Consider the following 24,788-nt stretch of genomic DNA (forward strand, 5'->3'; position numbering starts at 1 on the left):
GTGAAATATATTTCACAAGCTTTAGAAAATATTTGAAATTTTTCTATTAATTTAATAAAATACTAAGTGAAAAAAGTCATGTGTATATGTTCTAATTTTACAAAGTGCTTGTTTTATAAATTTCATGGTATGGAAAACAATGTCAAATTGCATATTGTTTGTATTTATGTTATATGGTAGAAGGAAAGGAAGAAATAGAGAAAGAGAGAAAGAGAATGTCTCAAATGCCAAATGTTAACAGAACATATATTTGAGTTGCCAGATTATGAATCATCTTGCTTTCCTTAAATTAAGAAAATAAAAAAATCAGAATGGTATGAAAATGTGCTAATGCCATTAGCCAAAAGTTTACCATTGAATATATACTTCATATACAGAAAGAGAATTTCAAAATACTAGTTCTCGCAGCCTCCTCCGGGCCCGCGGTGACTCGCCCAAGGTCGCCGAGCCCCGCCGCGGGTTTTGGGGTGGGGGCCGGCTCGGGCGGTCCCCGGGCGCGGCGCGCGCTGACGCCCGGCCCCCGCGATGCGGCGGGGCCGGGCGGGGGGGAGGCGCGTAGGCGGCAGCGTCCTCCTTTTGTGCGAGCGCTGGTTAGGCTTCTCGAAGGAAAAGAAACTGAGGCGTGGAGTTTGAATAACACGTTCAAGGTAACCGAGTTGATAGGACAATGACAGAATCACCAGCACTGGCTGAAGGTACCTTAACATGGGGAATCTTCTTAAAGTTTTGACATGCACAGACCTTGAGCAGGGGCCAAATTTTTTTCCTTGATTTTGAAAATGCCCAGCCTACAGAGTCTGAGAAGGAAATTTATAATCAGGTGAATGTAGTCTTAAAAGATGCAGAAGGCATCTTGGAAGACTTGCAGTCATACAGAGGAGCTGGCCATGAAATACGTGAGGCAATCCAGCATCCAGCAGATGAGAAGTTGCAAGAGAAGGCATGGGGTGCCGTTGTTCCACTAGTAGGCAAATTAAAGAAATTTTATGAATTTTCTCAGAGGTTAGAAGCAGCACTACGAGGTCTTTTGGGAGCCTTGACAAGTACCCCGTACTCTCCCACCCAGCATTTAGAGCAAGAGCAGGCTCTTGCTAAACAGTTTGCAGAAATTCTTCATTTTACACTCCGGTTTGATGAACTCAAGATGACGAATCCTGCCATACAGAACGATTTCAGTTATTACAGAAGAATGTTGAGTCGGATGAGGATTAATAATGTTCCAGCAGAAGGAGAAAATGAAGTAAATAATGAATTGGCAAATCGAATGTCTTTGTTTTATGCTGAGGCAACCCCAATGCTGAAAACATTAAGTGATGCCATGACAAAATTTGTCTCAGAGAATAAAAATTTACCAATAGAAAATACCACAGATTGTCTAAGCACCATGGCTAGTGTTTGCAGAGTCATGCTTGAAACACCAGAATACAGAAGCAGGTTTACAAATGAAGAAACAGTATCCTTCTGCTTGAGAGTAATGGTGGGTCTTATCATCCTCTATGACCATGTGCATCCAGTAGGAGCATTTGCCAAAACCTCCAAAATTGATATGAAAGGTTGTATCAAAGTTCTTAAGGACCAGCCTCCCAACAGTGTAGAAGGTCTTCTAAATGCTCTCAGGTACACAACAAAACATTTGAATGATGAGACTACCTCCAAGCAAATTAAATCCATGCTGCAGTAACAGTCCTGGAGTGGGCCCTGCTGTGGACAGAAGACAGTGTTCTGCAATGACTGAGAATGCACAGTTTTTTAGTGATTGCAATTACTATCTCATTTATTCTTGCTTTTATTTCTCTTCCCTCTTTTTTAATCATGTTCTTGTTCTTAAGACTTCTTTTCTGTGCCAAAATCAGTAAAGTTACACTCTGAAGGGATATTGTCCTTTCAAAAAGGCCATCTAAGGCAGCTAATTATGCATTGCATTGGGGTCTCTACTGAGAAAAATTCTGTGACTTGAACTAAATATTTTTAAATGTGGATTTTTTTTGAAAACTAATATTTAATATTGCTTCTCCTGCATGGCAAAACTGCCTATTCTGCTATTTAAAAGCCCTCAACAACTTTATTTTCTACTGCCGCTTTTTTCATGTGCAGCCAAAATGAAAATGTTTAAATTAATTGTGTTGTACAAATGGTACCCAACACAAACGTTTTTTAAATTAGTAAGACTTTTGTTTAAAGTTTTAATTTTGCATTTTGACTTTTTTTGTAAGGATGTATGTTGTGTGTTTAACCTTTATTAACTAACGTTAAAAACTGTGATGTGTGCGTAGAATATTACGTATGCATGTTCATGTTTAAAGAATGGCTGTTGATGATAAAATAAAAATCAGCTTTCATTTTTCTAAAAAAAAAAAAATACTAGTTCTCCACAGCAAATCTGTCACATAGAAAACCACACAGGATAAGAAGCTGGTAGGCAGTGTCAAAAGCATCAAAATACCATGATTAAGAACTGTAATTTATCATGATTGAGAGAAGAAAGGATGAGAGAAAAGAGAAATTAAAGTAGAAAATAAGAGATTTAAGACAGTAGATTAGAGTGGTAAACATGCATTCCTTCCAAATTCTACTTCTACACTTAGATAGGTAATTTATAATCCTCACTATATAGCATCAAAGCTACTTTAAATTTCTGTTTGACAGCTGAATAGACAGTTTTCATCACAGCTAACCAGTTAGTGCATAGAGTACTGTTTTATTGAAATAAATAGCAGCCATTACAGATAGTGTTCTCCAACTTTTTGTTTCTATCAAATCAGAGACAAATTGAAGATACTACAAGCAAGGAATTAAAGACAGAGTCAGGTTGAATGGAGGCCTTCAAAATTCAGCTTGAAAGAGCTGCTTTCTGTGATCTACTCGTGCAGAAATTCTCCAGATTCTTCGCTGATCCATCTTCCATTTTCTAATTGATCATCTTCAAATAGGTTATGGCATTAAAGCAGCCATCTGGGATGCAAATCTGGAAGTAGTACTTTAAAAACCCTGGTGTAATGTTTTAAATGTGGTGGTTTTTTTTTTTTTTTTGGCAAAGTATTCCTTGTATAATGATGCATTCAATGTGTCAACTGCCATAGGCTTCTAAAATCCTTTCTCATTTAGTTATCATAACCTTATCTGAGGCAGAAGTTATCCTGATTTAACAGACAAGGACATCAAGATAAAGAAATGCCCACAATCACAGAAAAGAAACTGAAAAATCTGGAATGAGAACCCTGCTGATCTGAGTCCAGACCTTCACTCTTTATTAGATTCTTTATATCTTAATCTCATTCAAGGGAGTGGACTACACTACATAAATGTCAAAGTAGTATTGAATGAATCTGGCCTCCTAATGTTTACCCTTATATAGGCAGGGTGTAGGGACTGCTTCTTCTGAGATTTTGGTACAGAAAGATGGTGGCTTTCGCTTTTGCCAATCTGAGGAGTTGGTAGAAGATATGAATTTACTCATGGAAGCTGGAGTAGAGCTAAAATTTTCTATGTTGGAAAAAACAAAAAGATTGAGAAGCTTCAAAGGGAAAAAACCAGAAGCAATGAAAGAAGAGAAAATGTGTTACAAGACAAAGAAAAGAAATTTGAAGAGGTACTAGCAATGGAGATTTTTCTAGAGAAACGTTGAGCATTCCAACTCTCCCATCCTTTCCTACCAAATGACAACTAAATTCTCTTTCTTCAATAGTTTTCTTATGAGAGTAGTTTCTTTAATGGATGCCTCTAAGAAGCAGACAAGGGAAAAGCTGACAAAAAAAAGGTTAAAAATAAAGAGCTAAAAAATACTTAACTATATAACATATAACCTTGCCCTCAAATTTCCTCCTCAATAAAATGGAGAAAAAAATGTTACCTATCAAGATCCAAGATGGCTGAATAGAGAGGCCCTGCCCTCACCTCCATCACAGAGAAGAACCAGAGTCACAAAGGAAGTCTGAACCACTATAGAAATAAAAATATGCCAAGAGATTGACTGAAGGAAAACTTCAGGAAAAAAAGTGACAGGAACACTAAACAACACAGACTTGAAAAGCTAGCATGGGAAGAGGAAAAAAAAGCACACACCACAGCTCCATTCTGGCTCCCCAGCTAGGGGAGCTCCATTTTGCAAGGAAAAGGTAAGCAGAAAGATCCAAAACTTGCACCGTCACTGCAGATGGGTAGTCCTGATTACAGGAGAATCCCACAGTCCCCAGCGTCTGTAAGTCCAGTCCAGAAAGATGGCTGGGTTTTAGAGATTGCTTTGCTTCAAAATAGGAACCCCCATTGCCTCCTTATCAAAGTCCCAGATCCAAGTTGCGGCAGCACAGCTGCTGATGAACTTTGTTCTGTATTAGGTACTGAAGTTGCCACCAGAAGCTCCCAAAGCCAGGGCACTTCAGAGAACAGACAGCAAGCCTCTGTGAATCCTGAAGCTTTGGGACTGCTCAGCACAAGCTCCAGACTCACTCTATAAGACCTAGTGACATTCCCTGTGTTTCTTGGGGCTCTGCACCAACAGAAGCCAATGCACAATTCCAGATGACCAGGCTTGAGGGAGTCCCCTTCCTCAGGGTGCTGGGTGGCCAGACTGCAAGTTTCAGTGTCACTCATGCATGCCATGAGGGAACTGGGAGCATTCTCATCAAGTTCTGCAGCACTTCCCTAAGATCTGGAATAATATAAGGACATTCATTTTCTTTTTTTTTTTTTTATCTTTTATTTAATGAATATAAATTTCCAAAGTACGACTCATGTGTTACAATGGCTTCCCCCCCATACCGTCCCTCCCACCCACAACCCTCCCCTTTCCCACTCCCTCTCCCCTTTCATTCACATCAAGATTCATTTTCGATTATCTTAATATACAGAAGATCAGCTTAGTATACCTTAAGTAAGTATTTCAACAGTTTGCAAGGACATTCATTTTCAATACTCTTTTTCAATATACAATTAGAAACACTATTAAAAGCAATTGGGTAAGAAAATTAAATAAAGAACATCAAAATTGGAAAGAAGATAGTCTAATTATCCATATTTGCATATGACATGATTTTGTACATAGAAAAAATCAAACATTTCACCAAAAAGCTACTAGAACTGATAAATCAATTCAGTAAAGTCATAGCATACAACATCAACATACAAAAAAAGTAGCATTTTTATACACCAGTAATCATCTTGCTGAAAGGGAAATCAAGACAGAAATCCCATTCATAATAGCTACAAAACTTAAATATTTAGGAGTAAATGTAATCAAAGAAATCTACAAATCTCTACAATGATATTTTTAAAACACTGATAAAAAATCATTAAGAGGACACAAAAATTAGACAGATATTCCTTATTCATGGAGTAAAAGAATTAATATTATTAAAAGATCTGGCCGGCGCCGCGGCTCAGTAGGCTAGTCTTCCGCCTTGCGGCGACAGCACACCGGGTTCTAGTCTCGGTCAGGGCGCCGGATTCTGTCCCAGTTGCCCCTCTTCCAGGCCAGCTCTCTGCTGTGGCCCGGGGAGTGCAGTGGAGGATGGCCCAAGTGCTTGGGCTCTGCACCCCATGGGAGACCAGAATAAGTACCTGGCTCCTGCCATCGGATCAGCGCGGTGTGCTGGCCGCAGCGCGCCGGCCGCGGTACCATTGGAGGGTGAACCAATGGCAAAGGAAGACCTTTCTCCCTGTCTCTCTCTCTCACTGTCCACTCTGTCTGTCAAAAAAATAAATAAATAATTAAAAAATAAAAATAAAAGATCCATACAACCTAAACAAATCTATTCATCTATCACAATCTCTTGTAAAATACCAATGATATTCTCTATATAATTAGAAAAACAGTTTTCTATAATTCTGGTATGGCCTTACTGCTGGCAGAGTAACTGATGACACAGGCATCATATGGCAAGCGACAGGGAGTGCATTTGTCTGTGTCTGTCTCTTCTAAGTTTATTCCCTCTTCTTATTAAGCTATCAGAAATCAATCAAGTGGGCTGTACTTTAGTGAATTTACCTATTCCCAATCAATTCTGGAAGATCCCTTCTGTAAACACTATGGTCAGATTAAGTTTCCACTCTATTTCGCAATGGGAATCAAACTGCAATACATGCAACCTTAGGGTGCATATAAACCACAGCAATTGTTATGAAAATTAAATGAGTATGCCGGTGCCACGGCTCACTAGGCTAATCCTCCGCCTAGCGGCACCGGCACACCAGGTTCTAGTCCCGGTCGGGGTGACGGATTCTGTCCCGGTTGCTCCTCTTCCAGGCCAGCTCTCTACTGTGGCCTGGGAGTGCAGTGGAGGAGGGCCCAAGTGCTTGGGCCCTGCACCTGCATGGGAGACCAGGAGAAGCACCTGGCTCCTGCCTTCGAATCAGCGCGGTGCGCCAGCCACAGCTCACTGGCCACAGAGGCCATTGGAGGGTGAACCAACGGCAAAGGAAGACCTTTCTCTCTGTCTCTCTCTCTCACTGTCCACTCTGCCTGTCAAAAAAAAAAAAAAAAAAAAAAAGAAAATTAAATGAGTAAACACTGTGAAGAGGTTGTAATAATGCCTACCAAATAGTGAAAACTTCTGTTATCATTATTAAAAATAGAAATTACTCCCTGATTCCCAAAATATATGTTAAACAAATAGTTAAAGGACATTGATGTAAAGGGACCTCAATTTTTAGTCCACTCAAAATGCATATACTCTCTCTATAACCCCAAAGCAGCTCTCAATTGTGCCAGCACTTTCCTTTCTTCTCCCTCCTTGCTGAACCTCCCTACTTGCATATTCAGCTAAATTGCCTTCAACTGTTAAAAAGGACATTCAGACTTGTTCTCTTAAATGACCTGTTTTTCTTAACCCTTCACACTTTGCACAAGTCTCATTCAGGAATTCTGAGTTCCATTTTTGAACAGCTGTTCTTTGGTGTATTGTCAGTATATTTTGGAGAGATTTTTCCCTTTCATGACCCAAAACTCCTAAGACTCATCTTGAACCAGAGCAAACAGGGACAGTCTAATAACACACACCTCTTCTTTGTTATAAAAATTCTAATGCATTCACCTAATCCCTCAGATTTTTGCTTGATTGTTTCCTATTGTTAGAATTTTTATATTTAGCCCTTTAGGTTTTAATCTTTCATCCACAGGTTGCAATAGCAGGGTAGATAAATCCCAAGTCAAAATGCATTACACACAAAAAAGAGATAAGATAGTTTGAGAAAAGATACAGCTTATACTAAAATAATTAAAAATAAAAGTAACCTGAATTATTTATTGGCAATAGTGTTATCTGACTGCATAGTGTACTTCTTAATGAGTCATACTTTTAACATTTTAATACCAAGGGTATTTATTCTGAACTTTACTCTTTGAACCATTTAAAAAGATGTTCTTGTTGAACTTTGAATGACAAAAAATAATCCTCTGTGCTCTCAGAAGAGGAAGGTTTCCATTCAGGGAATAAAGAAAAGCTGTATTCTTCTGCTTACTTTCCATCTTGATTCTCTCTTACCCACCCCCATTCTTGCCCTTAAGAATTGTTAATTGGTTTAATCACATCCCTGAATGCTTTCTGGTTATGTGAAAGGACATCACACTTCAATCATTTTTGTATCTTTACTTTCTTTCCAAGCTACTGGATTTGTAAATGGAGCCTGGACCACCTACGATCTGGCCGGTATACTCGCTATTCTTTGTTCCCTCAAGCACCTGATGTAGTTATTGTTTCAGGTTTGGCAGCTGACTTGAGTTAAGATGGAACTTAGGGCTGGAAAGACAAACTGTGTTTGAATCTCAAGGATAAGCCACATGCACATCTTGCCAGGCATTTGCTCAACTAAAACTGTACAGTTTTTCCCATGTACTGATGTCCCTTTTGTGTATATTTTAGAGGCCTCTCCAAGAAAAGATTATATCTACTTGAGATTCATGTCTTCTTGTACTAACTTTCAGCATATATGAAATAAAATTTTGCACCAAAATAAACATCTTTTAATTTCTTTTTTCTGGGAATATTTTGAAGTATTCTCATATATGCTAAGTAAAAGTTTATATAAAACATCAAGAACTGTGACCACCTGTATATATTACTATTAGAACTAAGAAATTAGACACACATGGTCAACATGACCGAGCTATTTGCCAAAAAAGGTAGGGTTATAAACCAACAAATAAACTTTACTGCTTGAAATCCCTGGAAATCAATATCTGAAACAACATCCTATTCACTTGGGCAGACAGCTCACTTATCAAGCAACAGTTTACTTATGAACTCCCCCTTCAAAGCCTACACTATGCTCTTTCCATCAAGCCAAGGCTATTATGTCATAAAATCTGACCAGTCAACCTGCCTACCATCTGTGAGGCCCATCTTAAAGTCACCTAGGCAACCTCTATAAAACTGACTTCAAATAATTGAAAAGAACTTGTCATAATCATTGAAGTAGCGGCAAAACAGATTTTGCTGAACAGTTATTTTTTTTTCCTTTGGTTTGTTAGCATCCTTAAATGTACAACTGATTAGAATAAAAAATATTTCAGTATAAAGTTTTAGGTAAACTAGTTATTTAGTCTGTTAAATGTACAATATTTGGGGGCCAGCATTGTGGCTCAGTGGGTTATACCACTGCCTACAATGTTGGAAGCCCATTTGGGCTCAAATTCAAATCCCAGCTATTAAGTTTCCAATCCAACTCCCTGCTAATGTGCCTGGGAAAGCAATGGAAGATGATGGCCCAAATACTTCAGCCCCCACACCGACATGAGAGACGTGGAAGAAGTTCCTCACTCCTGGCTTCAGCTTGGCCCAGCCCCAGCCATTGTAGCTATTTGGGGAGTGTATCAGCAGATAGAAGATTCTCTCTTTCTCTTCCCTCTCTCTCTCTGTAATTCTGTCTTCCAAATAAATAAATTAAAAAAGAGACTCTAGTTATCGCAAGTGTGCTAATATTTTGTTGATTTGACAGAAAAAGAAAATAAAAACTATTTCTCATTGCCTAATATTTATAATCCCAAAATGTATTTTTGCATAATTTTTCATCTTTGAAGAACTCTATTTTCAAAATAAATTTATCTTTCAAGATTTCACACTACAAATTTTCTAATGCTGCTATAAATGGAATTTTTTTAGTTAGTATTTGATTATCATACACTTTCAAAAGATTTTCAACACAATTGAAAAATATGTCTGATCACCTACTGTACTATGTTCAGCCTTCTAACAGTGAGAATCATTACCATGGTATAGCAGTAAAAGGGGGATGCCTAGGAGGTGGTGATTATTTTGTTATCCCTGAGGTGTCTTCTATTCATATAAATATACTATTAAAAATATCAGAATTAAATCATCCTGACCTTCTCATTTAAGGAGTGTCCACAATGAATTTATCTGTTAATCATGCTGTCATGTTGAGATTTTCCCCTAAGTATACAATATAGATGGTTATTCTGAACTCAGTAACAATCAGATTGAAGTAACCCATTAAAACATCTGACAAATCTACTGCTAGGAAAATCTACTTTAAATAGAGATAAATATTAAAATTTCCCTTCAGGGGCTGGTCCGGTGGTGCAGCAGGTTAAAGCCTCGCCCTGCAGCACATCATTCCATATGGTTGCCAGTTCAAGTCCCGGCTGCTCCATAGAGGAGTCAGGGGCTTCTTCCAGGTCTCCCATGTGAGTGCTGGGCCCAAGCCCCTGGTCCATCTTCTACTTCTCTCCCAAGTGATAGCAGAGAGCTGGATAGGAAGATAAGCAGCAGGGACTAGAATAGGCATCCATATGGCATGCTGGCACTGCAGGCAGAAGATTAACCTACTGCACCATAGCACCATAGCACCAGCCCCTAAAGTGTCTAATTCTAATAGTTGTTCTGGGGAGCAATCCGGACTGGACTAAGTTACTGAAATTAAGACTTATTCTATGCATCTGCTCTCCCACAATATGGCGCTGGGAGAGAAGTAAACAGCTTCCGCACAGCTGCCTCCAGTTCAACTAATAAACTGTAGGACTTGCTCCTGATTGGAGGAGAGCAGCGTACTCGGCGTGTGGGCAGCCGAGTTAGGATTGGCGGAGGAGGACTATAAAGGAGGAGAGAGACGGCATGCACCAGGAACATCTATGGGGAACATCTAAGGGAACCCGTGCAGCCCCCGAGAGAGCCGGCCGGCGGTGTGCCGCTCCCCTGCGGAAGTGGGGAATGCGGCCAGGGGGAACTGCCCTTCCACGGAGGTGGAAGGGATAGTAGCCAACCCGGGAAGAACCAGCAGCAAACCCGGGGAGGGCCGAGCAGACGAAAGAACAGCGTAGGGTCCTGTGTCGTTCCTCCACGAAGAGGGGGAGCGACATAATGGTGCCGTGACTCGGACAGGAAACCTAGCTCGGATAAGAAACGTGACTCGGATAGGAAACCTAGGACGGATAGCAAACTTAGGAGGGAAGAAACGGGAAGAATTGGGAAAATATCGGAGAGAGAGACTAGCAAACAGCCTAGGGAAAATACCGGAGAGAGAGACTAGCAAACAGCCTAGGGAAAAGCGGGACGAGAAAGGTGCCGGAAGAAGCTATTGAAAGCCTAGGCATAGACTTGGATATGGACTGTGGGAAAGAAGTCAGGATTTGAAAGAGAAAGTGAAAGCTTTCATAGATTCGGATGCGGACTATGGCGGGGAAGCTAGGAGACTGAAAGCGAAAGTGAAACCTGGAGGAGGCTTGGACTCGGATACGGACTGTGGGGAGTAGCCAGGAGAAATGAGAGGAATATTGTTGGAAGAAAACTTAAGGAAACATACCGGGTAGAGAAAAATGTTAGGGAGGATGAAGCCGCGAGTGCAGGCCAAGGCGGAGACATAAGCCACCTTGGAATTCTTCAAGTCACTCCGGGGAGCAAGAGGCGAAGATCTGGAACCAGAAGCAGAGACGTGGGCCGCCAGGTTGAAATTCGCCAGGTTAGTCCGGGGAACTTGGACTGAATGCCGGTGGTGGCGGAAACATTCGCGGAAGCCGCCTTGTGCAGAGAGAGCACGGGGCGTGAATAAATAGGGAACGGGGCTGGCGTAGGCCGTGGTTCAGACGCGAAAGGGTTAAGCGTGGAGACCGCGGAGCGCGCGAAGCCGAGCCGCGCAAAGCTGGGAAGCTGCGCAGATGAGAGAGGCGCGCGGGCTGAAGCGGCGCAGAGCCGGGAACCCGCCGGCGGGGCGAGGTGCCGGAAAGCCGCAGGGATAAGAGAAACAGAAGTTTAGAAGTGAAGTGAGAAATAGGAATGCTGGAAGATAGAAGTAAAATGGGAGAAATAGGAATGCCCGGAGATAGAGAAATAGAGAAATAAAAAGGCCTCCCTACAACACTGCAATGTGAGAGCTTGGATTCGGTCTGCCTAATTAAGTGAGGCGATGAGCACCTGCGGGCAGCTACCAGCTTATGTGCCGCAGGTCACCGAAGACAGGCACGAATTAACATCAGTAAGGCCTCCCCACAAAAAGGCAATGAGAAGGCTTGGATTCGGTTTGCCTGATAGGTTTTGTAAGCCCCTGCGGGCAGAGCAGAGCATGCGCTGCAGGGCACCGAACACAGGCACGCATCAGCGCCTAAAAACCTCCTCACAATGGCGAAGAGAGGACCCGGATTCGTTTGCCTGATTGATAGGACTTGTAAGAGCCTGTGGCAACTCTAGCAAGTAGAGCAGAGTGTGTGCCGCGGGACACCGAAGACAGGCGCATATCAACGCCAAAAATAAAAAGAAAGGGGGATCTCTGGGGAGCAATCCGGACTGGACTAAGTTACTGAAATTAAGACTTATTCTATGCATCTGCTCTCCCACAATATGGCGCTGGGAGAGAAGTAAACAGCTTCCGCACAGCTGCCTCCAGTTCAACCAATAAACAGCAGGACTTGCTCCTGATTGGAGGAGAGCAGCGTACTCGGCGTGTGGGCAGCCGAGTTAGGATTGGCGGAGGAGGACTATAAAGGAGGAGAGAGACGGCATGCACCAGGAACATCTATGGGGAACATCTAAGGGAACCCGTGCAGCCCCCGAAGAGAGCCGGCCGGCGGTGTGCCGCTCCCCTGCGGAAGTGGGGAATGTGGCCAGGGGGAACTGCCCTTCCACGGAGGTGGAAGGGATAGTAGCCAACCCGGGAAGAACCAGCAGCAAACCCGGGGAGGGCCGAGCAGACGAAAGAACAGCGTAGGGTCCTGTGTCGTTCCTCCACGAAGAGGGGGAGCGACAGTTGTAAAATGATAAAAATTATCACTTATTCCAGGCCTAAAAGTCTATAAATACCCATCTTTAATTTCACCCATTTTGAGCATTGCCAAATTTCTGTGAAGGTGGTAGCTTTCCTACCACAATAGGTTTGTTTGTCGGGGCCAGCGTTGTGGCGCAGCAGGCTAGAGCCCTGGCCTGAAGCGCCAGCATCCCATATGGGCATCGGTTCTAGTCCTGGCTGCTCCACTTCCTATCCAGCTCTCTGCTATGGCCTGGGTGAGCAGTAGAAGATGGCCCAAGTCCTTGGGCCCCTACACCTACATGGGAGACCCAGAGGAAGCTCCTGGCTCCTGGCTTTGGACTGGTGCAGCTCTAGCCATTGCCATCAATTGGGGAGTGAATCAGCAGATGGAAGACCTCTCTCTCTGTCTCTACCTCTCTCTGTAACTCTGTCTTTCAAATAAATAAAATATATATTAAAAAGGGTGAGGGGGCTTGTTTGTAGTTGTTTAAGAATCATTGTGAATATACATAATTTGTATTCAAATTTACTATAATCTTTTATTATATCATTTTTATTGTTATTATTTTTATTCATGAGTAACTTTAGAAAGTTAATGAAATCTAATCTTTTGAAGAGAACTGATTAAACAAATTCACCATGAATTATTCAGCTCACTAGGATACTTACCCATATTGGCCTAATAAGAAAATGGGTACTTATGACATTCATGTTGAGGTGGAGTGAAAGCAATGAGGTCCAATTCCAAACTTGATATTTTAGCAGCTATTCTATTCTATATAAGACACATCACTATATTTTAATACTTCCAAACCCCTTGAAAAACTCTCAAGGCTCTGACTCTTGGGCCGGCGTTGTAGCAACGAATAAGACTGTTGCCTGCAGTGCCGGCATCCCATATGGGCGCTGGTTCAAATCCTGGCTGCTTTACTTCCAATCCAGCTCTCTGATATGGCCTGGGAAAGCATTAGAAGATGGCCCAGATGCTTGGGTCCCTTCACCCATACAGGAGACGCTGAAGAAGCTCCTGGCTCCTGATTGCGGATTGGCTCAGCTCCAGCCATTGCAGCCATCTAGGGAGTGAACTAGCAGATGGAAGACCTCTCTCTCTTTCTCTCACTCTCTCTCTCTCTCTCTCTCTCTCTCTGCCTCTGCCTCTCTGTAACTCCTCCTTTCAAATAAATAAAAATAACTCTTAAAAAATAAAAAAAAAAGAATCGAGATTTTCACAAATGCTCAAGCCTGTGAGACTTCCTGGCATCAGAACTTCAAAGATTATCTCTTGGCATCCCCTTTAAGACTTTCACTTACAATAAAAAATTAACTTAGGTAACTAAAATGCATATTTGTACACAAAGATATTAAGTTCCTGGGATATACTTTTAAGTATTTAAATGTAATCATAATTTTAAGGCAATAGCAATTTATCAAAGAGCAAAATGAGCTTATCCAAAAAATCAAGGTTCTGAGAACAATGTAAATATTTATTAAGTACATCTATAATATACATTAATTTTGAACTAATAATTCTATTTCTAAGGTCTTACATGGGAAAAAATGTAAAATGTTTATAAGATATATTTACAAATTACATCTATAAAATCTGCAAATTTAGAATAGAAAGAAATTTCAAACTGTTAACTAACAGTGGTTTTCTATGAAGCATAATGTTTCCTTCAATAATTTTCTATAGTTTACAAGTTCCCCTTGCCTTGAATTTATTAATTTTTTTTTTTTTGACAGGCAGAGTGGACAGTGAGAGAGAGACAGAGAGAAAGGTCTTGCTTTTGCCATCGGTTCACCCTCCAATGGCCGTCGCGGCCGGCGCACCGCGCTGATCCGATGGCAGGAGCCAGGAGCCAGGTGCTTTTTCCTGGTCTCCCATGGGGTGCAGGGCCCAAGCACTTGGGCCATCCTCCACTGCACTCCCTGGCCACAGCAGAGAGCTGGCCTGGAAGAGGAGCAACTGGGACAGAATCCGGCGCCCCGACCGGGACTAGAACCTGGTGTGCTGGCGCCGCTAGGTGGAGGATTAGCCTAGTGAGCCGCGGCGCCAGCCGACAAATTTATTAATTTTATAATCAGAATATGTAAGGTGGGAGAGGGGAGATTCCAAATAAATGAAACCACATATTCAGGGCCAAAAGTTCCTTTCTTCCCACTCCCTATCCTGTCTATTAATTATTAGTCTTGGCACTTTGATAATGTTAAACTTAAATTGTAAAACATAAACAGAATCTCCAGATAAATGTTCCAAAAAATCATAAATCATAGATTTGGCAGGCACATCTTGTCTTACAGGGAAAAGATGCAGAAAAAAATATATTCAGGTCCATATCATGCCAAAATGTGGAATGCTTTCTCAATACATGTGTTAAGCCATGCTGAGTATGTTCAGCATTGTATATTTCAGGCTTGTATATTTCATTTACATAAGCCATCTTTTTCATGTTTTAGAAAAGTACAAAAATGCAAGATAGCTACTATTAACAAAGCAATGCTGTGAATTCAGTGGAAGCTTTATTATTCTCACTTACTACATTATTCTTGAGATCAAAATTTGTTATCATCTTTTCTATGATGACATGTCTGTCCAATAGTCCTCTTGCTCAATAACTTCCATTTAAAATTTTCTCTGCATCCAAATGAAAGGAAATATTGAGGTGCAGATGTGATTCTGAAGATCTAAGACTCCAAATACTTTGAGACTTCAGAAGTGCAACTATACACAACCACAGAGGACTACAAAGCAGGATGAAATATTAGCCATGGCCCTTGTCTAGATATAGCCAAAGGAGTGCATTTGGCTTGATGTACTCAATAATTTATTACTGTTGAACTAATCTCCAACATGAGTACTGCAGTATCTCTGGAAAAGATTTTAGAAACATATGTATGTTTCAAGTATAAGAGAGAGAAAGAGAGAAAGAGAGAGAGAGAGAGAGACTGAATTAACATACAGACTGAGTCTATCATCATCAGTAATACCATAAAAGCATAGTGTAAAATATTTCCAAATCCCCTCTGGTTAGTAAGAAAGCTCAGAGTCTGAGCTCATAAGTTCCTAATGTCCTGATTTACTATCATTGTTTTCAACATTTTGGTCACTTGTTCATAATAAAGTTGAAATCATCATGGTCCTTTTCCATTTAGAAATAGTTCTATTTCAACGCTTCCTAGTTCAGGAAACAAAAATTGCTAGAGAAACATTGTGTTGGGTATATGGCTTTGTAGTAGGAAAGCAAATACAGAGGATATGGCAATAAAATATTTCTGATACATCAAACCTTGCTACTGGTAGAAAAAAAAAGCTACTGCTTTCGCACAGTTATCTTAATAATGAAATCTCTAACCACTGAAGGGGTTAATATCATAACGACTTCTTTAGGAATATATGCTTTACTGATGCTAATAGGACTTAACATCCATTTTATTTTTCTTCATTGGTACTTTATGTTACCTAATTTTGGGACATCACATCAATAATTTAACATCTTCTAGATTCATTGGGGGAAAAAGCAAATCAAAAGGAATAAGAAATCGGCTTTTGTGCTCACTTCTGCAGCACATATACTAAAATTGGAATGCACAGAACATGAGCAAGGCCCCTGCACAAGGATGACATGCAAATTCGTAAAGTGTTCCATATTTTAAAAAAATAGAAAAAAAAATAAATTGGCTTTGATTTCTCCAAGATGATTCTATTAAAGTATCTTTTATCAAGAGAACTTTACTAAGTATCCATAAACAGAAACTTTGTTCATTTGGTCACATCCATTCATCACATAATTATGGAACATCTGTTATGTTCATGGCCTTGTTGTAGGCCCTAGAGATGCAAGAATGAAGAAGAGAGGGGGCCAGTCCTGTGTCATAGCAGGTAAAGCAGCCACCTGCAATGCCAGCCACCCATATGGGCGCTGGTTCAAGTCTTGGCTGCTCACTTCTGATCCAGCTCCCTGCTGTTTTGCCTTGAAAAGCAGTGAAAGATGATCCAAGTTCTTGGATCCTTGCCACCCAGATGGGAGACCTGGAAGAAGCTCCTGGCTCCTGGCTTCAAATCAGCCCAGCTCCAGCTGTTGCGGCCATTTGAGGAATGAACCAGTGGATAGAAGACTGATCTCTCTCTCGATCTCTCTCTCTCTCTCTCTTGCTATCTCGTTCACTCTCTCTTTTCAAATAAAATAAATAAATCTTTAAAAAAAGAATAAAGAAGAGAGATTCAGATAATAGAGTTGTCAATAGTATCTTTAGCTACATTTTAAGATTATGGGGCTGACGCTGTAGTGCAGCAGGTAAAGTCACTGCCTGAAGTGCCAGCATCCCATATAGGTGCCAGTTTGAGTCCCAGTTGCTCCACTTCCCATCTAGCTCTCTGCTGTGGCCTGGGAAGGCAGAAGAAGATGGCCCAAGTCCTTGGGCTCCTGCCCCTGGAAGAAGCGCCTGGCTCCTGGTTTCAGATTGGCGGTGCAGCTTCAGCCACTGCAACCATTTGGGGAGTGAACCAGCAGATTGAAGACCTCTCTCTCTCTTTCTACCTCTGCCTCTCTGTAACTCCGCCTTTCAAATAAATAATCTTTTTTTTTTTTTTTTGACAGGCAGAGTGGACAGTGAGAGAGAGAGAGACAGAGAGAAAGGTCTTCCTTTGCCGTTGGTTCACCCTCCAATAGCTGCCACGGCCGGCGCACCGCGCTGATCCGGTGGCAGGAGCCAGGAGCCAAGTGCTTTTCCTGGTCTCCCATGGGGTGCAGGGCCCAAGCACTTGGGCCATCCTCCACTGCACTCCCTGGCCACAGCAGAGAGCTGGCCTGGAAGAGGGGCAACCGGGACAGAATCCGGCGCCCCGACCGGGACTAGAACCCGGTGTGCCGGCGCCGCTAGGCGGAGGATTAGCCTAGTGAGCCACGGCGCCGGCCCCAAATAAATAATCTTTTAAAAAAATTTAAGAGTATTACAATGATTTTTAAAAATTACTCAGATTTTGTAATGATTCTATTAAACTAAGATTTTTAAACATCCAGAAGATAATGGGACACACACTGTGATTCAGTGGGTTAAGCCATCACTTAAAATATCAGCATCTAATATCTAAGTGCCAGTTTGGGTCCCAGCTACTCTAATTCTGACTTAGCTTATTGCTAACACATCTGAGAAAGCAATAGAAGATGGCCCAAATACTTAGGTCCCTCCCAACCACTGCAGGAGACAGAGATAAAGTTTCTGACTCCTGGCTTCAGCCTGGTCCAGACCTAGCAGTTTTTGGCCAATTGAGGTGAACCAGCATATGGAAGATCTCTCTCTCTCTCTCTCCCTCTCTCTGTCGTGCACATGTGCATGCACACACTCTAACTCTGACTTTCAAATAAATTTTTACAAAAAAATTCTGAAGATAAAAAATTGCTTCCTAATAATACAAAAAAAGATTTATTTCCTATCACTGCATGTTAACTCCAAAGAGAATTTTTAATAAGATATTTTCCTAATATTAAGGAATAAAGTTTACTCCAGATAAGTAGCCATAAATAAAACTATCCAAAGTAATGTTGTAAGTATTAGATGCCGACAAAGAAGTCATGATTTTTTGTCACTTTGTAGACAAGACTGTCTACATATTAGTCCCCTAAACCAGTAACAACAAAGATAATTTATTTCCAAATCAACACCTTCCCTTCCATGTTCCAGAATAGAAAACCACTGCTAAAATCATAGGAACAAAAACAAACATTAATTTGCAAAATGCTGTTTATTAGATTCACAGCTGGAAAGCTAATAAACTTTGGAAAGATATTTTCCACTCTAGTCCAACTCAAATTATAGTGTCTACATCTTCATTTAACAGAAAATAAGTCTCAAAGACACAGATTAATTTCTAAATCCTTGCCATTCATCATCAAGGGCAAATTAGGTAGCTGCTTGCTTCTTATACCATCTCAATAATTCATGAGATTCTCCTGCAAAGGTTGCATCAGTTAAATCTCTGAGTAGTGTCTTAACAGCTGAATCCACCATGTGAGGTAGTTCAGATAACTGACTTTGACATCTCATGAACTAAGTAATACCTAATCTGAATGGGATGAAACCTCTTTCAAACCTCTTTTTTTGTGGAGTGATAAGGCTTTATTGGGGAAATGGCATCCATCAGAATGGAAGGGACAGAGAGAGGGTGCCTGGTCACTCGGAGTGGGGGAGAGCAAGGTTACATGGTTGAATGGAGAGAATAGACCTGGAGGCGGGGAGATAAGCTGAGAGCAGAGGACTGAGCGTCAAACCTCTTTCAACTATCAAATTCAATTCTGGCCAAAACTGAGAAGGAACTTTTGCTTTTGGAGTCTTCTCAAAGCCTTGTCTTTGACCTTTATTCACCTCCGCACTCACCTTTTCTCAGCTGCCTGGAGCCTGAACCATCCCTCTTCATGTCCAGAGACTGCACTACAGAGTTAATCCCTGTTCCCCTCATTGTATTGAGGACCCACATTATCAGAAAAGAGGCTGTCTGAGCTGATTTCCACTAAAATGTGACTAATAGTCAGGGTGTTTACTCTCTCAGGGGTATTTGCCATTGAAAGCAAATGGAAAAGAAACAGAAAAAGTTGTTAATACTAAATAGCCAGTATTATACTGTGGTAATTCTGGATTGTAACAAAACAAATTAAAGAATTTCAAGAAATTTGTGTAGGGCAGAAAATAATGGACTGAAATACTGCTCAGGTAAGATCTCATTCCAACCAGTTTGTCTTGCTCCAGGTTAGTAAGTAGAGCTAATCAGTCCCTCTATTTCTTTGGCACTCTAAAATTACCTGTTTCTTTACTCACCTATTGTAAAGTACTTCTTTTACCCATTTAATATTCAAATGCTTTTAAAAATGTATATTCTGTTCTAGACATTTTGGGGCCCCAAAGGTGCACTGGTGAAAGAACAATCAGCCTGCCCTCATGGAACCTACATTCTAGTGGTGAAAACCATATAGTATGGAAATAAAGAAATAAGTAAACATGATAATTTCATATTGTACAAAACCTATGGGGAAATTAAAAAGGTGTTGAAATAGATTGTGCCAAGGAGAGGCTCAAAAAGCAGCAAGTTGAGAGAAAAAGCAGTTTCTTGAGAAAAAGCAAGTTCTCTCTGAAAAGCTAACTTGACCTGAGATCTAAAGGGTGAGAATGAGCCATCCAGGCAAACTGCTAGGGGAAAAACATTTCAGGAAGAATGAATGGCAGGTGAAAAGATCCTATATGAGGTTGGAAAGACAGGCAGGAGCCAGACCCTAGGGATCTGGATTTTCTGTTCTGCACCAGTGGAAAGTCATGGAAAAGTTTATCAAGATGGCAGGGTCTGGGGCTGGAGCAGGGTGGGTGGGAGAGGAGGGCTGTCAATTTCCTTCACATCCCGCATGCAATTTATCAGTCATTTCTATCTTCAAAAATGTATATTCTAAATCCTACTATTTCTTACCACCTCCATTTTTAAGGCAGTGTATGCCCCCATTATCTCTCTCCTATGCTACTGTAGCTGCCCTTTAACATTTATTCTTTCATGTACTTTCAGCACCTACAGACTAGTCTTCACACAACAGAAAAGGTGATGTTTTAAAGGCAAACATCAAATCATATCATCGCCCTACTTAAAACTCTCAAACAGAATCCCATTGCAAAAAAAAAAAAAAATCCCATTGCAAACAGAATAAAATTCAACTTTCTTATCATGATCCATGAGACCATCATAACATGATCCCTGCCCATCCCTAGCTGAGATTCCTCTGGCTCCTTCATTCCTAGAAACATTCAAAACGTTCATATCTCAGAACTTCTCCATTGGCTGCTTCCCACTTCTACCCCTTGATCTTCAAAATCATTACTCAGTTGCTTTCTCTTCATTCAGTTCTCAACCTAAATGTCATGTCCACAGATAGTCCTTTCCTGATCACTTAAACTTCAATCCTGTCAGTCCAAAACAATAATCTCAAGATCTTTTTGTAATCTTAATTATTGAGAACTCCAAAGAGCATTATTTGTGTGGATTATATCAATATATAATTAAGAAATTAAAGTGAGATATTTTGAAATTACATGTTTTTGAGTCATTTTAAAATAATATTTAACCATACAAGTCTAAAATAATAAGACATTTTGTGGGAAAAAAAATCCCCCTGCCCAAAAACATTGCTACAATTAGAAGCTTTTGGCGCATCTGCTATTAGAATAAAGACCACTCTCCAACAATCAGACTGTTCAAATTCCAGAAAATGTCAACATCAATTTTAGGAGGCACATAAAGGAACCCTGTGGAGGCATTTCAATCATATCAAAGTATAACTCAGCCTCCTTGGAAGGAAAAAGAAGAGGCTCCATGTTGACAAATGGTGGTAAAATTGAAAGGGACTGGCAACTATTTGCACTATCTAATTCATGTATAGATTATGATCAAGAAGGTTACACCGGGCTTCTGTTTCAAGACGAGATATGTGTCTGCTCACTTACCCATCAATGTGGTTATTCAGGAGAATGGGTCTCTTGTTTAAATCTGAAATTTCTTAGGTGAAAGGAACATCCAGATAGTTCAGATGAGGCCAGATATTGCTTCCTCAGTATTTCTCTCAAGCCCAGAAAGATGAATTCATCCTTGAAGGAAATGACATTGAACTTGTTTCAAATTCAGCTGCTTTGATTTAGAAGGCAACAAGGGTTAAAAACAAGGATATCAGAAAATTTTGGGATGATATCTGTCTCTGAAAATAAAGCAGTTCAGCAGGCTGATGAATATGATTTAAAAGTTGTCCACCTATCAAAACAAGAACCAGATTCTAAGTCTAACTTGTGTTACTTTAATAATGCAATAAAAGATCTATTGATTTCAAAAAAGTTACAATTTGATGAGAAAGAAATTTTGCTTTTTTATTACAGAATAGAATACCTATAGATAACAATAATGTACTGTGGTTTTTAATCCAGAAGAGAGGATTTTGAATGTTTTCACCACAAAGAGAAGACAAATATTTGAGGAGACAGATAACTTGACCCTGATTTGAAATACATTTATATATGTAACAAGATATCACCTTATACCATAATTACAGGTATATATGAGAAAGTTGATGGAAAATGCAATTAGAAGATAAGTTTATATTGATGTAGAAAAATTCAAATCCATATACATAGAGGGTATTCAAAAATTTCATAAAAAATGCATATTATAAAAAACTATACATTGGGGCCAGAACTGTGGCATAGCAGGTAAAGCACCACCTGCAGTGCGGCACCCCACGTGGGTGCCAGTTTGACTCCTGGCTGCTCCATTTCTGATCCAGCTCTCTGCTATGTTCTGGGAAAGCAGTAGAAGATGGCCCAAGTCCTTGGGTCACGGCACCTGCATGGGGGATCCAAAAAAAGCTCCTGTCTCCTGGCTTCAGATAGGCCCAGCTCTGGCCATTGCAGTCACTTGGGGAGTGAACCAGCAGATAGAAGACCTCACTCTCTCTCTCTGTCTCTGTCCCTCTATAACTCTGCCTTTCAAATACATGAATCTTTTAAAAAAAATACATAGACAAAATTTTTAGCAAAATAAGTTTATCTTTTAAACCCATTTTTACAAAACTTTTCAATTATTTTTTATACAAATTTTATACAAAAAAGGCATAATTAATTTTAAAAACATGTGCAAATATTGGCACCTTTCTTACGTTTTTGAGAATGTCTTTAATATCTGGCTTAAGAGTCAGCTAGACTATCATACTTGCTTCTGCTGTCAATCTAATGAAAAAAATTTTTAGTTAATGTTTGTGAATAAAATCCAGCCTCACATGATATTCTGGGAAAAGGAGTACTCTAAAAGCTTTTCCAGATAACTGTACATACTCCTAGATACTATGACAAAATGGAACAAATAGAAGATCCTTAAAGGTTAATTGCTTTATGGAAGCTGAAACCACATCAAGAAGCCTCTCTGTTACACTGAAATTTCTTGGTCTATCTTGCACTTTGAATTTGATATTTTAACATCAATGCAAAATTCTAGTTCACTGAGTTACCCAAATCTAAATGTTGAAATATTTTATTATACAATAGACTCCCTTATTTGGGGAGGGGGGAAATACATTCAATGGATGCCAAAAACAGCAAATAGTAATGGCTTCAACGAGTTTGTGAGAAAAAAAATGGTATTAGAAAGCAAGCTTACTCTGTTGACAAAAAATTTGAAGCCAGTGAATACAAAAGAGCAAAAAAAGTTCATGCAAAATGCATTTTACAAAAAAACTATGTAAGAATTTCAAATTTTTGCAATATGATAAACATTTTTCCTTTTTAAAAATTTTTATTAATATAAAAAGAACAGTTGTATGCATTCCATAGGTAGAACTCCAAGAAGACAACCATTTTTCCTTCACCCCTGTGCTCACTCCCAATCCTCCTCACTCCCTCCCCTCTGGTTCTTAATCATGTAGTTGTTTCAACTCAAGGATCTTCAATATGCTGTTTGTACAATATTCATTATATAACTTTGGTCACTTAAATAACTTTTTTTAAAAATTTTTAAGATTTATTTATTTATTTGAAAGGCATTGTTACAGAGAGGTGGAGGCAGAGAGGAAAGGTCTTCCATCCACTGGTTCACTCCCCAGATGGCCAAAATGGCTGGAGCTGGGCTGATCCAAAGCCAGGAGCCAGGAGCTTCTTCTCAGTCTCCTATCTGGGTGTGGGGGCCCAAGCACTTGGGCCATCTTCTACTGCTTTCTCAGGCCACACCAGAGAGCTGAATCAGAAGTAGAGCAGCCAAGACTCAAACCAGCACTCATATGGAACACTGGCACTGTAGGCAGTGATTTTCTCTGCTACGCCACAGCACTGGCCCCACACCTAAATATCTTTAAAATGGGAATTATAACAGTCTGCAAATCACCAGTTTACCATGTAGATTAACAATTCATAATTATAATTAATATTACCAATTTAATATATACTAAATAATATTAGATAATTACATATATAACATATTAAATAATTAATTATATTACTATATTAACTTTATAATTTTCCTAAGTCCTTTTTTCCTAAGATTTTTGAAGTTCTCTTATCATTTGTTCTTACACATAAAGTTCACCAAGTTTAATTTTTTAATTAAGCACAGTAAGAGATAAACAACAAAAACTAATAATAAAATAGAGTAATTTTAACAATATACCATAATAAAAGTCACTTAAGACTTATGAATTTTTTTATTTCTGGAAATTTCTATTTAATATTTTCAGACCATGGTTGATGTCAAGTAACTGAAATTGTAAAAAACAAAATCAAAGATAAGAAGGAACTATTGTATGATAGCAAAAACTCACATTTTTAAATAAGACCACCAATCACTCCATAAAAAGTCTCTAAGAACTGGAAAACTGCCAATCTTATGATAGCATATAAAAGCTTTCATAAGACTACAATTTTTTTTTTACTTTTTTTTTAACTTTTATTAAATGAATATAAATTTCCAAAATACGGCTTATGGATTACAATGGCTTCCCCACCATATCGTCTCTCCCACCCGCATCCCTCCCCTTTCCCACTCCCTCTCCCCTTCCATTCACATGAGGATTCATTTTCGATTCTCTTTATATACAGAAGATCAGTTTAGCATACATTAAGTAAAGATTTCAACAGTTTGCTCCCACACAAACATAAAGTGAAAAATAATAGATGATTTTTTAAATGATGCTGAAATCAGATCAGACCTATTGTCATGTTTAATCCCAGTGAGAGTCAAGTTGGGAATTGATAATTTCTTTTTTTCTTTTTTTTTTTTTTTTTTTTTTTTTTTTTTTTTTACAGAGGATCAGTTTAGTATACATTAAGATTTCAACAGTTTGCACCCCCATAAAAACACAAAGTGAGATATATTGTTTGAGTACTCATTATAGCATTAAATCTCAATGCACAGCACATTAAGGACAGAGATCCTACATGAGGAGTAAGTGCACAGTGACTCCTGTTGTTGACTTTACCAATTGACACTCCTGTCTATGGCATCAGTAGTCTCCCTATGCTCCGGTCATGAGTTTCCAAGGCTATGGAAGCCCTCTGAGTTCTCCGACTCTTATCTTGTTTAGACAAGGTCATAGTCAAAGTGGAGGTTCTCTCCTCCCTTCAGAGAAAGGTACCTCCTTCTTTGAAGACCTGTTCTTTCCACTGGGATCTCACTCATAGAGATCTTTCATTTAGGGTGTTTTTTTTTTTTTCCAGAGTGTCTTGGCTTTCCATGCCTGAAATACTCTCATGGGCTTTTCAGCCAGATCGGAATGCCTTTAGGGCTGATTCTGAGGCCAGAGTTCTCTTTAGGACATCCACCATTCTATGAGTCTGCTGAGTATCTCGCTTCCCATGTTGGATCACTCTCCCCTCTATTTATTCTATCAGTTAGTATTAGCAGGTACTAGACTTGTTTATGTGCTTCCTTTGACTCTTAGTCCTTTCATTATGATCAATTGTGAACTGAAATTGATCACTTGGACTGGTGAGATGACATTGGTACAAGCCACCTTGATGGGATTAAATTGGAGTCCCCTGGTATGTTTCTAACTCTACCATTTGGGGCAAGTCAGCTTGAGCATGTCCCA

At 39.9% G+C, this 24,788-nt stretch overlaps 1 non-coding gene and 2 pseudogenes across 2 annotated transcripts; all 3 read left to right on the top strand.

Moving 5' to 3' along the window:
• Positions 1–554: 554 nt before the first annotated feature.
• Positions 555–1,768, top strand: LOC100343746 (CYFIP-related Rac1 interactor B pseudogene; annotated as a pseudogene). The gene has a single exon (XR_016217347.1). The product of XR_016217347.1 is annotated as a CYFIP-related Rac1 interactor B pseudogene (transcript).
• A 2,267-nt stretch (positions 1,769–4,035) lies between these two features.
• LOC138844794 (large ribosomal subunit protein uL6 pseudogene) lies at positions 4,036–21,109 on the top strand (annotated as a pseudogene).
• Positions 15,742–15,845, top strand: LOC127483881 (U6 spliceosomal RNA). The gene has a single exon (XR_007910673.1). It is a non-coding gene; the product is annotated as a U6 spliceosomal RNA (small nuclear RNA).
• Positions 21,110–24,788: the final 3,679 nt, after the last annotated feature.

This window comes from Oryctolagus cuniculus, chromosome 12 (assembly GCF_051225735.1).
Source record: "Oryctolagus cuniculus isolate XC-2025 breed Fujian yellow rabbit chromosome 12, ASM5122573v1, whole genome shotgun sequence".
NCBI classification, from domain to species: domain Eukaryota; kingdom Metazoa; phylum Chordata; class Mammalia; order Lagomorpha; family Leporidae; genus Oryctolagus; species Oryctolagus cuniculus.